This window comes from Nomascus leucogenys, chromosome 22a (genome assembly GCF_006542625.1).
Source record: "Nomascus leucogenys isolate Asia chromosome 22a, Asia_NLE_v1, whole genome shotgun sequence".
Lineage (NCBI taxonomy): Eukaryota > Metazoa > Chordata > Mammalia > Primates > Hylobatidae > Nomascus > Nomascus leucogenys.
In genome coordinates this window covers 88,605,321-88,623,427 of record NC_044402.1, presented here as the reverse complement: position 1 = coordinate 88,623,427, position 18,107 = coordinate 88,605,321, and the positions used below count along the sequence as shown (strand labels likewise).

At 37.9% G+C, this 18,107-nt stretch overlaps 1 pseudogene; it reads right to left on the bottom strand.

Annotated features, from left to right (window-relative positions):
- Positions 1–15,727: 15,727 nt before the first annotated feature.
- LOC100605135 lies at positions 15,728–17,156 on the bottom strand (annotated as a pseudogene).
- Positions 17,157–18,107: the final 951 nt, after the last annotated feature.

The following is an 18,107-nucleotide window of genomic DNA, read 5'->3' as shown; positions in this document are numbered from 1 at the left end:
TTGATTTATTTTTTCCTACAGCTTTATTGATGTATAATTGGTATCTTCAAATTATGTCTTCTGTTAACCAGAATTTGATATTTATTATTCTTATATATAACATATTCACTTTATTATATATATCTAAAAATAATGTATTTTATTTATTTTTAAATGGTGTATAAATGTATAAAAATGTATAAATGATATCAAATTGACATACTGATCTGTAACTTTTTTTTTCAAGGTTTTTCTGGTGTTTTTGTTTGTTTGTTGTCGTTGTTGTTTTTGAGACGGAGTCTGGAGTCTCGCTCTGTTACTCAGGCTGGAGTGCAGTGGCAGTGTTATAGATAACTGCAGTCCTGAACTCCTGAACCCAATCAATCCTCCTCCTTTAGCCTCCTGAATAGCTGAGACTACAGGGGCGTGCCATCCCTCCCAGCTATTTTTCTTTTTTTTCTATAGTAAGAGGAAGGTCTGAGTATATTGTCCAGGCTGGTCTCGAACTTCTGGCCTCAGGCAATACTCTCACTTCATCCACCCAAAATACTGGGATTACAGACATGAGTCACCACACCCAGTTTGCCCTTGTTGATAGATGAAACTGTGAAATTTTCTGTTATATGCCTATACTTATTTAGTTTTTTGTTGATGGACATTTAACATGTTTCTAAATTTTTCCCTTTAGGCATATGAGCTGTTATAACATATGGGTGAGGAGGATGGACTCTGGGACCAGACTATCTGCTTTAAATCTGTTTCACCACTTATCAGCTCTATGAACATGGCAAATTTCATCCTCTTTTTTATCTCAATTTCTTCATCTGTAAATGAGGATAAAATTAGGATCTACTTGAGAGGGTTATTGTGAAGCTGAAAAGAGTTACTATAGGTAAAATACTGTAGAATGGGTGCTACATAATAATATTTTACATATCATACAATGATTTAAAAAATCATTCTCATACATATATCTTATGCAAAAAATGTGAGAATTTCTCTAGGATACATTCCTAGGAGTGAAAATTTGACTCTTAGGTCACGTACACCTCCAACTTACGAGATATTGCAAAATTTCTTTCCGGGGGAAATGTATATTTCCTTCAGCAATGAATGAGGATAATTATTTCTTCACTTTCTTTCCAATATGAGACATTTTTAAAAAATGTTTCTCAGTTTGAGGAATATGAAATCACATTTTATTGTGGTTTTATTTTTTATTTCTCTAATTACTAGAGAGATTGAGCAGCTTTTCATCTGCTTATTAGCTACTTGATTTGCAGTTTGCCTGTTCCTAGCCTTTTTGATTGTTGTTTTTGTTTTAATTAGATTTTCTCTTTATCTTACTGATTTGTAGGTAACCTTCATATTTTCCAAATATTAGTAATTGTTAGACTTCCCTTTTCACATTTTATAAGGTCACTTTTAGTAGTAAAGTTTTAAATTCTAATGTAGTCAAAGTTATCCATCTTTTTATTGGAGATTACATATTTTATGTTTGTTTAATAAATTCATTTGACCTGGAATCGTAAATATAGGCTATTACCCTTACTTCCAGAAGTGATAAAAGTTGATTTTTATATTAAGATATTTAGTCACTTGGAATTTATTTTTGTATATAAAATAACATAGAAAATAAGATCATTTTGTTTCATATGAATTACTGATTTTTCTAGCACTATTTATAAAATAGTTCATCATTTTACTTTTGTTAAAATGTCAATTATCAAATATCTGTATTCTGTTTCATTAATCGCTTGTCTATTCCGGCAATGTAGTATTTAGAATAGTATGGTTATAATGATAACCATTTTAAATACTAGAGCTTTAAAATAATTTTTTTTTGTGATTTCGTAATGTCTTGGTTTATCAAGATGTTATAGCAAAACATCATAAACTGAGTGGTTTACAAGCAACAGAAATTTATTTCTCATTTTGGAGACCGGGAAGTTCAAGATCACAGACACCAGCAGATTTCTTTTTTGATGAGAGCTCATTTCCTCATTTATAGAATAGTGCTTTCTTGGCAGTATCCTCACACAGTGAAAGGGGTAAACAAGCTCCCTCACGCTTCTTTTGTGAAGGCACTAATCCAATCACCTCCCAAAGGCCCCACTTCTTAACAATATCACCTTTGGGGTTAGAATTTCCACAAATGAATGTGTGGGAACACAACATTTTGGCTACGGCAGGTTAATATTCCTATTTTTCTATTCTTCTTAATTTTTTCCACTTTTTGTGGCCTTTTTGTTCTTCAATATATGTTTTAAATCAACCCATCAAGCTCCCAGAAAAGCTCTGCTGAGATTTTAATTAGGAGTGCATTAAATCTGTAGATTAATTCAGGTTCAATAGATGCCTTTCTAAGCCATTCAGATTTTATTCTGTTGGCTAAAGGTAACCAGTTCAGGATTATCATGATCTTATATGCATTTTAGAATGATGGCTTTTATTGAAAACTTGGAGTAGTGGAAGTCTGATGCAACTTGTTTTGTGGATCATGTTGACTGCCACCACAAAACAGGCAAAACCACAAAGAAGTCTAATTTATTCTTATCCCTCTCACAAGCCTCTTCCTGAATTCTTCCTTACCTGCCTCTTCATCACTCCTCAAACATCCATATTATACATAGTTAATATTTATGGGTAAACATGGATAAATACAGGTAAAAATGATTGCTATTTATGGAACAAACACTGTGTTGAAATCACCTTGCAGAGTTAATGAAAATTCTTGAAAGAAATATAATTAAGCATTTATCAGGCTTCCCTTTGACCCACTTCCTGTAACCAAAAGTCACGTAGCACTAGATACTGACATTTGCATTCCCTTTGTATCTATAGATGGGATTTCTGACTTTAGAATCATAAGGTTTTTCTTTAATATAGGTAGGACTTCTGACATTAAAATCATGTGTCTTTTGTTTAAGAATTGTTTAAGATGTTTTTCAGATTCCAAATTCCAATGAAATAGCTGGTGCCAACTGGTTTAAAGACCCCTACCGAGAAACAGAATCAGCATACTACAGTTTCTTCATCTCCCTGTCCCATTGCTTCACCTAGCACTCTTGGATCAATCAACAATCTCTATACGTTTGCCTTCTAAAACCTTGAAAATCCCCTAGCCCCAAACTCCTTAGGAAGATGGATTTAAGGTTTACTCCCGTCTCCTCATTTGGTGGCCCTATGATTAAACCTGTTTCTCTGTTGTATTGCGTATTTACTTGCCTTGTGCATCGGGCAACAGACCTGTTACAGTTACGGGGTTAAAATCTTTACATGAATTATTTCACCGACTTCCTCCCACAAAGTAGACAGAACTAGAGTTAGAGGTGAATCAGCCAGGTAAATGCATAGATTATCAATCTTAAGAAGGGCACTCATAATGATTGGGAAAAAAATGGGATTATGGTTTCAGTTAACTCAAATGTCCATACTCTTTCTCTACATGTTAGAGGAAAGGGGTCCTAATCCAGAACCCAAGAGAGGGTTCTTGGAATTCACACAAAAAAGAATTCAGGGGGAGTCCATAGAGTAAAATGAAAATAAGTTTATTAAGAAAGTAAAGAAATAAAAGAACGGCTTCTCCATAGACAGAGAAGCCCCAAGGGTTTCTGGTTGCTCATTTTTATGGTTATTTCCTGATGATATGCTAAACATATCATCCCCTTTCTAGACTATCTAGGGCAACTCCTCTTTAGTTATAGGGTATGGCTCTCCTTTCTAGACCACATAGGGTAGCTTCCTGATATTGCTATGGCATTTGTAAACTGTCATGGCGGTGGTGAGAGTGTAGCAGTGAGGACGACCAGAGGTTACTCTTGTGGCCGTCTTAGTTTTGGTGGTATAATGCCGGCTTCTTTACTGCAACCTGTTTATCAGCAAGGTCTTTATGACCTATGTCTTGTGCTGGCCTCCTGTCTCATCCTGTAAGTTAGAATGCCTTAACCATCTGGGAATGCAGCCCAGTAGGTCTCAGCCTTATTTTACCCAGCTCCTATTTAAGATGGAGTTGCTCTGGTTCATATGCCTCTGAGATTTTCCCCCTCCCTTTCTTTTATTTATTTATTTATTTATTTATTTATTTTTGAGATGGCCTTTAGCTCTTATTGCCCAGGCTGGAGTACAATGGCAAGATCTCAGCCCACTGCAACCTCCACCTCCCAGGTTCAAGTGATTCACCTGCCTCGGCCTCCCAAGTAGCTGGGATAACAAGCACCTGCCACTGCACCTGGATAATTTTTGTATTTTTAGTAGAGATGGAGTTTCATCATGTTGGTCAGGCTGGTCTTGAACTCCTGACCTCAGGTGATCCTACCCCCTCAGCCTCCCAAACTCCTGGGATTACAGGCATGAGCCACCATGCCCCCTTCCCCCACTCACCCTTCCCCCACCACTTTTATAAGACAACTGTTAATCCTAAGGGTTGCAGAGGGACAAAGCTCCATCTTCTGTAACTACTTCAGGCTGAATAGTGGCAATGATATTCCTGCCTAACTATTAGGGTCTCTTATTTTCAGGGTAGAGGGGAGCTCAGTCAGAAAGCATTGGTATGGTGAGGGCCATTCAGAACTCCCAGTTCAGATGAAAGATAATATCTGGAAGATTAATAAGTGTTCAGTTTTAGAAAACATTCAGTAAGCTTGTCCTGCATTCCTACACAAAGAGTACAACAGCAGTATATTCCACAAGAGTAAACAAAATAAGTAAAATTATTCCAAGTAAACTAGATTAGAAGGCTTTCCATGAACTGAACAACTGTTGGAACTAAGCTGATATGAGGCTGCTAGCTGATTCCAATATGCCCAAGATTAGAATATTGATCCAGATTGTTACATCACTTATCCCTCTTGTTTCTTCTGAATAGCAGCCAGAAATCATTGGTTGGTTCACAGGAACAAGCAGGGTTAGCCTAAATTGCAAAAACAAACTTAAAAACAACTGATGAGTCTAGAATTTAATAACAAGTGTATCATAGTTTTTGAAACATAATTCCTCTCCCCAGTTTCCCATTTTTACTAAAGACAAATCATGACAGGACAGATTTGTTTTATTATACTTGGCCTGATTATTTGTAAAAGTGCAGCAAGAATCATTATTTTTTACATAAGCTTTTTTGAAATTGGCTTTGATGGAACTCTGTTCCATAGAAGGAATCTTAGATGAGACTTTTTTTAGAGCTGAGCCCTGCCATGGGGTTGTACCCTCAAATACCTATGAGTTGGGAAAATTCCTCTCCTCTTGGGGTACCAAGATAACTTGGGGCTCCTAGACCTGTTAGAAAGTGACATTCTTTACTTATCACAGGTCAGAAGCCCTGTACAGGGATTGTGTAGGCAAGGTATGAGGCCAGTTCTCCAAAGGGCTTTCATTGGTTTTACAAGTGAAGTCTGATTCCTTAAAGGAAACCACACCATTCCAGTCAAAGCCTTGGTAAAATATCCAGTTTTTTTCAATGGTGTCCTGTTATCACAGCAAACAGATGCTTATTGCACTTATGCAAATAACTATATTGTCATAAATTAAGAATACTCACAAATAGTTTCCAAATTTTGGAGAAATCAGCTAGAGAGAAACAAATATGCTTCAAATTTTGTTCACAGAAGTATATGTTACTCAGTTGTTAAAAGCTGTAAATAGCTTAAAATAGAAGTTTCCATGACTCTGAAAAACAAAACAAAGTATCAGAAATGGGTTTTTGTTTTGTTTTGTTTTGTTTTGTTTTTGAGACAGAGTCTTGCTCTGTCACCCAGGCTGGAGTGCAGTGGCACAATCCCGGCTCACTGCAAGCTCTGCCTCTTGGGTTCATGCCATTCCCCTGCCTCAGCCTCCCGAGTAGCTGGAACTACAGGTGCCTGCCACCATGCCTGGCTAATTTTTTTTGTATTTTTAGTAGAGGCAGGGTTTCACCGTGTTAGCCAGGATGGTCTTGATCTCCTGACCTCATGATCCGCCCGTCTCAGCCTCCCAAACTGCTAGGATTACAGGCGTGAGCCACTGCACCCGCCCAGGATCAGAAATGTTTAAAGCAAAATCACAAAGATTACTTCAGACTTACTTAGTTTATGCCATGCAGTTAACTACTGTTCTGTTTGATATTCATGAATATTTTAGCTCTCCATGAGAATCCTTAATGTTTTTTTCATTTATTCTGATGTTATAATCTCCAAAGTTACCAGAAACCTGCATTTAAGAACACCTGATAGAATTCTATAGTTGATTAAAAACCACCTTCTAAAGAGGACCAAAACAAGACAACAATTGTCTGTGGCTGACAAAATGTTTTAGTGCAGCCACAGTCAAAGACACAGTTGAGAAGAAAATTTGGTTATCTCTTATCATACAATGATTTTATGTAACAATTGTTAATAACATACGCTAAGTCATATCAAAACTGTAGGAGTTTCCCATAATTTTGAAACATATACCAATAATACATTTATACAAATACAGCTCAAAAAAAGCCAAATACCATTTCATATTTGACAATGATTCCTGTATAACTTTTATACCAAGTAAGCCAAATGCCACTGTTGCATTAGTGCATTATTGATGTCAAACCAAATTTTTAATAAAAACTTAGAGACAAATGTATTTAATCTTAATTAGTTTGACCATAAGGTAAGATTTTGATAAACTTTTTATAACCCTTTCCTTTATAAATTTTTATTAAAGAGTGGATTATAAGCAAGTTTTTACTCTCAGAAAAACCTGTTGTGCTTTTATTTCAATGTATAATTTACAGAAAAACTGTATAATACCCCTTTAACTTTAGTCAATATGTTTACACACAGAATCTCTTTTACAATTAATTTTTCACAAACCTTCCACCATTTGCTTAAGTCTTCAGCTTTATCCTAAATTAAAATAATCCTTTAACCCTTTAATGTAGGCAAGAAAAATTCACATTCCCATGCCTTCTTATAATCTTTTACCAAAAGTACATTCTACTTTCCTTACACACCTTGCATGTAGAACTGTTTCTTCAGTAGTCTCAAATACATGGTATACTGTTAACCCTTAGTGACTTAACTATTGCTGAAAACCTTGGTAAGTCCAGGATTCTAATTATGTACTAGGTGTGGGGCCTAGCCTAGGACACACCAGGCAGAAGTGCAGGTAAGGGCTGACTCCAGCATAGCTAGGGAGTGTGGCTAACTCCACATGTCCCCAGGCCTTATCTAGAATCTAATGTCTCTAAAGAAGGTAAATTGAAAAATTTTCAAAAGTCAAAGAAACAGTTTATGAACTTAAAGCATTAGGAAACTTACTATCTGACCTGCATAATTTAGACCAAATGTTTACATTTTACCAATAATCTTTAAAGTTGTTTTTATTTCCTAAAGATTACTAAAGTCACGTGAACTAAATAAAAGGCATTATGCTTTTTACTTTTCTGGGAAAATATCTTATTTAAGCTCTTAGTATTTTTAAACCAATTAAAGCTCTTTTATATAACACACACAACACATATAAATACACAGAAAGACAGAAGAAAAAGGACTCATCCTCTAAGCAGGAAATTGAACCCTGAACCTGGGATGCCTTTGTGATGGCAGAGACCAAGAGAAAGTACTGCCACTTGATTACAAGGTCAAGCTCCCAAGGACATACAAAAAAGAGGGAAACCTCATCCAGTATTTTTCAGTGACTTGCAGCAGAGTTTGTAACTGACGGGTTTGCTGGGCTGTCTTGAAAAGTGGGCTTACAGGTGTCCTAAGCCTGTGTTCTATCCTAAGATATCCTTCTCCATTATAGAACACACACAGAAAGACACACAAGGCACATCAAAATTGCTACAGCTTAGGACTAGCCTCATAAGTCCCTTTTTCCAATTAATTAAAACTTTGTAGGAGATAAACTGTTAATTTTACTGTTCAACCAGTTTGCACAGAGAAAGAGAGAGAGAAAGAGAGAGAGAGAGAGTAGGGGGGTGGGCAAAAGCGTCGCCTGAGGCAGGGTGGGGAAGGTGAGGCACTCAGGGAGTCCAAAAGCCTAAGTGCTCAGGGAGTCCAAAGTGGGGAGTCCAAAAGGTGAGGCACTCCAGGAGTCCAAAGACCCACCCATTGCAAAGACACTGAAAAGTTCAGATGGCTGCTGTTGCGAAGGGATTTTTTTCAGCAGTCCCATCACTCACAAGTTTCTCCTTTTGGGGGAGCAGAATGTCCCATGATCCTGTGCATGCCTAATCCTGTCACCAATAGCCATCAGCAAAGAGTGCAAGGCAGATTGATCCAAAGAGAATAGCAGTTAACGTCCCAGAGTGCCAAACCCATTCTTAGCCCAGAGGGACTTTACTGAGAGGGGCCTCTAACCCTCCTAAATTGGGTCTGTAATCCAAGGCTGGTCAAGTTTCCTTGTCTTTTTTAAGAGGGGCCTTTAACCCACTCTGTCTTAAGAGAGACTCTAACTCCCCTACATTAGGCCTCTAACCCAAGCCCATCCTTTACCCTAGTATATGCACCCCACTTACCCAAAGTCAGCCAATTGGTGCATGCAGATGATTTTCCTTTGGGCCAGGGGTCTCTTCAGTATCGTCCCTTCTGTGGTTCACCAGAAAGATGTTACCATACCCCACATTTACCCAAAGTTAGACTTTGAGTCAGGAGTTTCCACACTGTGGTTGCTTATGTGGTCGCCAGAAAGATGCTATAGTACTCCACTACTTTACTGGGGATTTCCACACTGTAGTCCCTTCTGTGGTCACCAGAAAGATGTTACAGGAAAGGGGTCCTGATCCAGACCCCAAGAGAGGGTTCTTGGAACTCACACAAGAAAGAATTCGGGGCAAGTCCATAGAGTGAAAGCAAGTTTATTAAGAAAGTAAAGGAATAAAAGAATGGCTCCTCCATAGACAGAGCAGACCCAAGGGCTGCTGGTTGCTCATTTTTATGGTTATTTCCTGATGATATGCTAAACAAGGGGTGGATTATTCATGCTTCCCCTTTCTAGACCATATGGGGTAACTTCCTGACATTGCTATGGCATTTGTAAACTGTCATGGTGCTAGTGAGAGTATAGCAGTGAGGACGACCACAGGTCACTGTTGTGGCCATCTTAGTTTTGGTGATTTAATGCCAGCTTCTTTACTGCAACCTGCTTATCAGCAAGGTCTTTATGCCTATGTCTTGTGCTGGCCTCCTATCTCATCCTGTAAGTTAGAATGCCTTAACCATCTGGGAATGCAGCCCAATAGGTCTCAGCCTCATTTTACCCAGCTCCTATTCAAGATGGAGTTGCTCTGGTTCACATGCCTCTGACACACACATCCTCATGTAGCTAGCAAAATGTAACACCGACCTGCTCCTTCTAAATTGTAGACAAGTTGCTTAATTGGAAATAATAACAAAAACACATCTCACAATGCTGAACTTTATTAATTGAATATTTAAGTGATACAAAAATTACATATTACAGCTTTACTTTTTGCCACTAATTCTGAAAACAGCCAGCTGACAGTGACAGAAACTTAGCAATTGCAGGCAGCTGACATTCTGAAAACAAACTGCATTTTGTAGTCTTTTTCCTTAGGGATAAAAAAATTTAACTCCTGTCACCCAAAAGACTACCAGATGGCTAAATAGTAGAAATGGGGGTTTTATTGGTGATATCAATTGGCAAACTAGGGAGAGACAGTCTCTGGTGTGAACTGAAGGTGCTCTGTCTTCAAAAAGGGAAAGGGTAGGTTGGCTTTTATGCCTCACAGGGTCTGTATTACAAAATAGAGTCATATATATTCATCAGGTTTAGTGGAAATCTACACATGTTCTGAGGAGAGTTGAGCACATGCACAAATGGATAAATGTATAGGTAACATACATCTTGTGTTTACTTTGGGGTGGGATTTTAGCATTAAAATGAGGCAGAATTTGGTTATTTACATCAGAAGGTGAACTATAGGACACAAAGACAGTTTGTGCGCAATTTTATAAGCTGGTCAAAACTGGCTTGAGGTCTGCAGTTGCTTATCAGGAAAGAATGTTTGTAAGACTGGTCCTCTGCCCAGTCAGAGTTGTAGTGGCCTGGGTTCTAAATTAGTTAGGAAGGGTCTGACAATTTGTCTGATAGCTCCTGTTGTTAAAGTGTTTAGCAAGAGTGTGGTCTCTCTTGTGGCCATAGAAATTTAGCAAGTTGCCATGGCAGCGGAGCCCTGAACCCTATTTCCTTAACTTTAGGGTCTGTCTTAGTTGGCAAAGGGATGTCTACTTTGGTCTCTCAGATCACATTCTGTATTAATGTTCTAGTCTAGAAGTGAACAAAATTGAAAGACAATTTCAATAACCTAGTAATGTGCTATTTTAAGGCATGCAATAAATCCAGATTTTTGAATTTGAACTTGAAGTGGCCCACAATGCTTACCCTATCCTGATTCAACAATTCAATAAAGGCTAAATAAATATTTAAAGATTATCTGTTTAAATATGCATCAAATTATTAGCCTTTCTTCAGTATCCTCGTGTTCATTCAAACTCCGTAGATTGTTGCTAAGGTTATATTTTATGCATTAATTATTTTAGTTCTTACAGTACCACTTTCAGATAACAAAATAGTTGATACTTAAGTGAAGCCAAGTCGTTTGCTAACATTCCATAGTTAGGAGGTTCTAGTAACTGTGTATTAACTCAGGTATTAACTAGGTGACTTTTGTCACCTAGGTTGCCTCTACACTACCCTCTGGGCCTCTTTTTGATGTTCAAAATGACTGGCTCCACCTAACACTGGTTTCTCCTCTAATCCAATTTTCTACTTTCCTGAGAAAGTGTTCATTTCTTTGGTGATATTTAAAATAAACCACAACTATTTCCTACCAGTGTATCCATTGGTGATCCCCTGAAGGGAAAAATTTCATCTGTAGGAAAGAATGGAATATCTGATAGAGTCATAGATAAGGGACAGAAAGTTCTGGCATTGCTTCAGGCACAAAATCTACTTGCCTTTGAGATAAATTTTACCATCTCTTTGATTTGGTTTCCTGAGCCAGTAACACTCTTCCCATTCTTCCTTTTTAAAAGCTGGTTTAGATTATTGTCACTTGGGAATGAAAGACTCTAGAGAAATTCTAGAGAGTATAGAGGAACATGGATTCTGAATTCCGTAATTCTGTCATCAGACAGACCTGGGCTCAGAATCTATTTCCCCAGCTTCCTGTCTGTATGACATTGGCAAAGTAACTCTCCTTTTTATTATAGTTTTATTACTTTTTAAATAGTGAGAGTAATTCTTGGGGAATTGTGAGGATTAAATGAGATAATGCAGACAAAATGTTTGACATACAGCAAGAGTTCACTAAACTTTAGATGTTATTAACTAACAAAGGCACTCAAAGTAAATTAGCAAACTCTAAAACCGTGAGTAGAAAATTTGAATTATGAATGCTAGGGATATCTTTGAACCTATAGTTACATAGGTAAATCCAGCCACTTAATTATACTTACTAAGGTATAATGCCTCCTACAATTTTGTCTGCTCATTCTTCATTTTTTAACCTAAATAAGATGACAAAGTATTATTTTAGCAGCTGAAAAATTACATTTATATGATAGCAAAGAAATGACTTAGGATAAAGCTAATAGCATTTAGGAGAAAGCTGTTGAGTTTGCATAATATTATTTCAAATGATGTCATAAATGTTAAGAGGAAGACATTGTATGATCTTAAAGATACTGTTGTTTTTAGACTCAGAAATGGAAAAAAAAGGAGAAGGTAAAACTGATAAAATAGTAAGTAGATACATGTGACAATTTGTAGACTTCTTGAGTTGTCACAATAATAATGGCATCATTTTCTATTTTATTTAAATACTAACTGTAAAAATTAAATTGCATTTTCTCAGAAAAAAATTTTGTTTTCAATTCTGTTCAATCCTAGGTGATAGTTCCTCCCTATACTTGAGGATAGGGTCTTTAAAATGCCCCCTGGTGAGCTAGGTGCCGTGGCTCATGCCTGTATTCTCAGCACTTTGGGAGGCCGAGGCAGATGGATCACCTGAGGTCGGAGTTTGAGACCGACCGGCCTGGCTGACATGGTGAAACTGCCTCTACTAAAAAACAAAACAAAACAAAAATTAGCTGGGTGTGGTGGCTCACGCCTATAATCCCAGCTACTGGGGAGGCTGAGGCAGGATAATAGCTTGAACCCTGGAGGCAGAGGTTGCAGTGAGCTGAGATAACACCACTGCACTCCAGCCTGGGAGACAGAGTGAGACTCTGTCTCAAAAAATAAAAATAAAAAAAAAATAAATAAATAAACAGAATGCCTTCTGGTTAGAAGAATTTTGGTCAAGGATCTTCATACTCTTTTGGAAAATGTGCTAGAGACAAAAATCTGGAGTGACCTGTATGTACATATTCTGTGTATTTTTACCTCCATTAAAATAAAACAATATAGTTGGCACATAAAATACAGACAATAGCAACAATATTTTACATATCTTATATAGCAAAAATAGTAATCTGAATATTTATTTACTACTATCCCTTACTTTCTTAAAAAGAATTTTTAGATTTTCCCTACTCTTTAATTTGAATGAGATGTTTGTAATAGTGTCTGACTTTGCTACAGATATGCATACTAAAATGTATTTTGTGAAAACAATAAAAATACATTTTGTTTCATTTTCCTCCACCCAAATGTTTCATGGTTTTCTAGTGTTGCCTTAGAAAATGCTGAATTCTGCCTCCATATCCAAATAGGTTTTGATTAATTTCTTCCTTTTATACTAGCTGACTCTTGCTTTCCTTAGTCTCATCTTATTTGTTTTGGTTCCTCTAAAAGGCATCTTACCTCCATCCTTGTATGTTGGGAATAGGCCCCCCAAAACTGGCCATAAACAAAATCTCTGCAGCACTGTGACATGTTTGTGATGGCCATGACGCCCATGCTGGAAGGTTGTGGGTTTACTGGAATGAAGGCAAGGAACACCTGGCCCACCCAGGGCGGAAAACCGCTGAAAGGTGTTCTTAAACCACAAACAATAGCATGAGTGATCTATGCCTTAAGGACATGCTCCTGCTGCAGATAACTAGCCAAACCCATTAATTTATTTCAGCCCATCCCTTTATTTCCCATAAGAAATGCTTTTAGTTAACCTATAATCTATAGAAACAGTGTTTATCACTGGCTTACTGTCAGTAAATACATGGGTAAATCTCTGTTTGAGGCTCTCAGCTCTGAAGGCTGTGAGAACCCTAATTTCCCACTCCACACCTCTATATTTCTGTGTGTGTGTCTTTAATTCCTCTAGCACCGCTGGGTTAGGGTCTCCCTGAATGTCAGGTCTCTGAGCCCAAGCTAAGCCATCATATCCCCTGTGACCTGCACGTATACATCCAGATGGCCTGAAGCAACTGAAGATCCACAAAAGAAGTGAAAATTGCCTTAACTGATGACATTCCACCATTGTGATTTGTTTATGCCCCACCCTAACTCATCAATGTACTTTGTAATCTCCCCCACCCTCAAGAAGGTTCTTTGTAATCTCCCCCACTCTTAGGAAGGTTCTTTGTAATTCTCCCCACCCTTGAGAATGTACTTTGTGAGATCCACCCCCTTCCCGCAAAACATTGCTCCTAACTCCACCACCTATCCCAAAACCTATAAGAACTAATGATAATCCCACCACCCTTTGCTGACTCCTTTTTTGGACTCAGCCCACCTGCACCCAGGTGAAATAAACAGCCATGTTGCTCACACAAAGCCTGTTTGGTGGTCTCTTCACACGGACGCGTGAGACACCGACCGAGCTGGTTTTGGCACTTATAGATACTACAATAATATAATTTTGAGGGCAAGGTTTGCTTTGTTTCACTTTTATTAATCTGTATCAAGCCTTTGTGGCAAAATCAGTACTTATTATGCATTATTCTACTACTTTTTCTTTTCCCAGGCCATAAGTATCTTTTCTTAATAACTCTCTAAAAAGAGTAAACCATATTTTATATCTGGTTGTGAAATTCTTAAGGTATCTCTAAGGGTATACACAAGAAAAATTGTTTATAAGGAGAATTTATAAATAGGAAAAATTTTCTTCCTTTCCCCAGGGAAGGCCTCCTATAATTGTTAAAATTTCATCAATTCAATGTTAAATGGAGTGTTTAGGAAATAAATCAATGAGTTATAATCACTTGTAGTAGGGTAATAATGTATTAACTAATATATTTTACCAGTTACCCTACCTTTCTCTCAACAGCTAAATATTCTGCTTTAATTGCTTCAGAAAAGGACAGAAAAAGTCAATTTGACTGAAAGTACATATCAACCACTTGGGAGGAAAAGAAACTTTGAAATAATAAAATTTTTAAAAGATTACTTTTTCACCTTTGAGTCTCTGGACAAGATATGTGTTTCTATAACATAGCCTATAAATATCTATTGAGGATCAGCTATGTACAGAACACTATGTTAGGCAGAGAATAAGAGATGGATTAAGACATCATCATCATATTAACAATGTTTACTGAATGCCCACTAAGCTTCAGCCATTGCCATGCATTTTTACATGTGATATTTCATTTAATATTTACTGCCTGCTCCATTAAGATGTAGAAAAGATTAAATAAAAAATGTGTAAGCCTAGTGCAATGAAGTTGCAATGATTTATATATGGCTTGAGAAAATCAAAAAGTTTTCACAGAAAGGTTTGAAAGCAAAATCTTGGAGGAGTGGTGAGTTGTAGAGAGTGGTGACTTTGATGATAGGGTGTTGGATGAAGAAAAAGGTATAAGTAGGAAGAGAAGGGAAAGCCAACATTGAAAAAAGCAAGGAACTAGAAAATGAAACAGTGATGCACAGCTAGAGAGAAGGTGAGGAATAGAGAGAAGTAAACCCAGAAACACTGGCTATACTTGATGATGGAGGGTCTCATATTCCAGTTTATGACTTGCAGGCATCTAGTGCATATTCTGCATGGCTTGCTGTGCAAGGACCGGGGTGGCTTTCTTTTCCTTACATCTAATATAGAGACAGTGGAAACTAATATAGCAATTCTTCCATCCAGAAAAGTTCTCTTGTGCTCCACATAGCATGCTTATAGGGCTCTTCTGTGTTCTGAGTGCTTAGTGGGTAGGAGCTATGAACAGGAGCAAATCTTTTTGAAAAGAGAAAAAAAAAAGCCTTTGTTTCTTTAATAAATGAGTTTACAATTAGAAGAATATGTAAACTGTGTTTTTTTTTTCTTTTTTCCATACTTTTTTTTGGCAAGAACTATTTTATTTTTTATGTATTTTTATTTTTTGTAGAGACAAGTTCTCACTAGGTTGCCCAGGCTGGTCCAAACTCCTGGCCTCCAGCGATCCTCCTGCCTTAGCCTCACAAACTGCTGGGATTACAGGCAGGAGCCACAGTGCCTGGCCTCAATAATTTTTTTGAACTTTGTATATTTCATACATTATTAATTAAATTGTTTAACTTTTTCAATTTTGTTGCTTGTGTTCCAGAGATATTTAATTCCCTTTAAATGCCTGTATGATGCTGAAATGGATAAAAGTGTTATATTGAATGCCAGAAGGTAAAAATTTAGGAGTTTCTCCCATCATTGTTTTTCAGGTTATTTAAATTTAATTTACAATTTTTTCCTAAGTGACTTCTTTTAATTAAGAAAAGGAGGAAAGGAGGGAATTTTCCATGAGTTTGAATCCTTCAAATGCCACAAACAGCTTCTGAAGCTGAAGCCATGACAATGAACTTCCATGTCACAGAAAAGATGAGGAATTGGAAGGGAACAGTGCAGGAGAAACACAGTGACATTGTATCACAGTAGGTATTTATGCCTGCTATCCTCATCCAAGATAAAGTCAACAACTTCTGCTGGTGAAGCCCAAGTCTGCTGGGTGATCACAGCAGTTCCATGACTGTGTCTGCCTGGTGCTAAGATACTGTGTGCCAGAGCCATGCTTCCATGTAGAAGGACTCTGAATCATACCACCTCGAGGATGAACACATCTTGCATGTTCCTGAACTCCCACAATCTCTACTTCACTATCTGAAGAGGCAATATTAATTTCTTCATTGAGTGGTGCATCGCCGGCAGATATTTTGTCACTTGCTGGGAATCCTGGATGCAAATGACCTGCCTCTGCATTCAGCTCCTCTAGAAGCCAGCTGGTCCTCCAGGTAGCTCCTGTGTCCTGGCCGCCTATAGAATTATTGTGCTCTTGAACTACTGCAGCCGCCGATAAATTGTACACATTTTAACACTTCTGGGTCAGAGCTGGTGTCAGGCATACCATAATGAGCTACAACTGGAGGTCCATCTGGTATCTCTGCAGTGATTGTCTTGCTGCTCCCTGAAACCTCTTCATCATCATCGGATGAGCTCGTGCTTAAGTCACAAGTCAGGTCACTATCACTGGTACTACTTACTGTCCTGCAGCAGGTTGTACTGCTTGCAGAAACCTCCCGTTTGTGCCTCAATAGCCTGATCCTCTCCTTGTGCTTTTAGCTCCGATGACCTTTAACTCATTCTGTTTATCACTGGATTGCCAGTTTTTCTTGGCAGCCATAGTGGATGTTTCACTTTCAGATCGGGACCTCCTAGACTTGCGCCCAACTGTGGCACCAGACGCTCCTGAAGGGTTTCCTTCTACCGCTATTTCTGCCTGAGAGAGTTCATTCTCTTCTGCGGAAGACAACTTGTCTGAATCAGCCAGGTGATCACTAGAGGAAGGGGAAAGCATGCAGTGATTAGAGGAGTCACTCTCATAAATTCGGCCAGTTGTAGGCTTGTCACTCTCTGTGGATGCTGAGACGCAGAAGAGTCTCTTCTCAGCTCCATCAACAAGCAGGGCATTGAAGAAAGAACCGTAGAATCCGCTACACCATCTTTCTGAACTTGAGATTCCAGTTCTACAGATTCATCTTCCTCCTTCGCTGTCTCTTGTTTAGATGTTTTTGGTGGAACTTCAGACTCAATGAGTTCTTCAAGTTTTCCCACTGCCTCCTCTATCTTCGTTTCAGAATTTCAAGTTAAATCACGGAGCAGCCTCTAGGAAATGGTATCAAAGATGCAACAGGAAAGCAAATAAAAAAACTTGTAGGCCAAGGCTGGGAGATCAGAACTCAGAGGATTGGATGCCACTTCCTTATTCTTACTTGGATCTAGAATTCAAATTTACATTGTCCACGTGGTCAAAAATCCCTGCGATCTGTGGTGACTCCGTGCCTCCTCGCTCGCTCAGCATGCCCCATCAGGGCACGCATCATCCCCCAAACTTAATTTGAATTTTAAATTGGTATTCTCCTTATTTCTGTTTTTGGCTTCTGTAAGAGAATACATCATAATTTATTGCTTCACTCTGCAATTTGCCGTATCTCCTAATGACATTCAGCAGTGAATTGTTAAAAAAAAAAATTATGTATCTACATGTTGATTATGATTATCTATCTATTTATCACAATTCTGGAGGCTGTAAGTCCGAGATCAAGGCGTCATCAGGGTTGGTTTCTTCTGAAGTCTCTCTCCTTAGCTTATAGATGGCCATTTGCATTCTGTGTCTTCACGTTGTCTTTCTGCTGTGTGTGTCTGTGTCCTAATCACTTCTTATAAATACACCAGCCATACTGGATTAGGGCCTACACTAATCACCCCCATTTTACCTTAGAAACATCTTTAAAGACTATCTCCAAATATAGTCACATACTGAGGCACTGTGGGTTAGATTTCAACACATGAATTTGGAGGGAAGACATAATCTAGCTCCTAACACCACTAAAGTGTTTAGTTTTATCCATTATGGAGTCTCATGTATTATGTTTTGTGAACTCTCTTTTTTTTCATTTTTAATAAAGTTTCCATTTCTAGGATGCTTTGTGAGCTCTTGAGTAGGTACCACACCTTGCATTATTTTGAGTCTCCCATTTTTGGGGGGTAGATATCGGTTTGGAAGATATGGGTCTTCCATCAAAGGAGATATTTGCATTGAAAAAATCAGATAAATGACAGACTAATAATTTCTAATTGATTCTTGATTAAAGTTAAGGAAATGTATTTGAAAGATAGATCCCAATATATGAGTACATTACAAGAAAATTCAATAAGAAGCAGACTGTGTGTGAACAACAAAGAGATATGGTCATCATTGGGGAAGAGTTTTTTATTAGCATGAACATTGTATGTGTTTATAGCTAGGAAA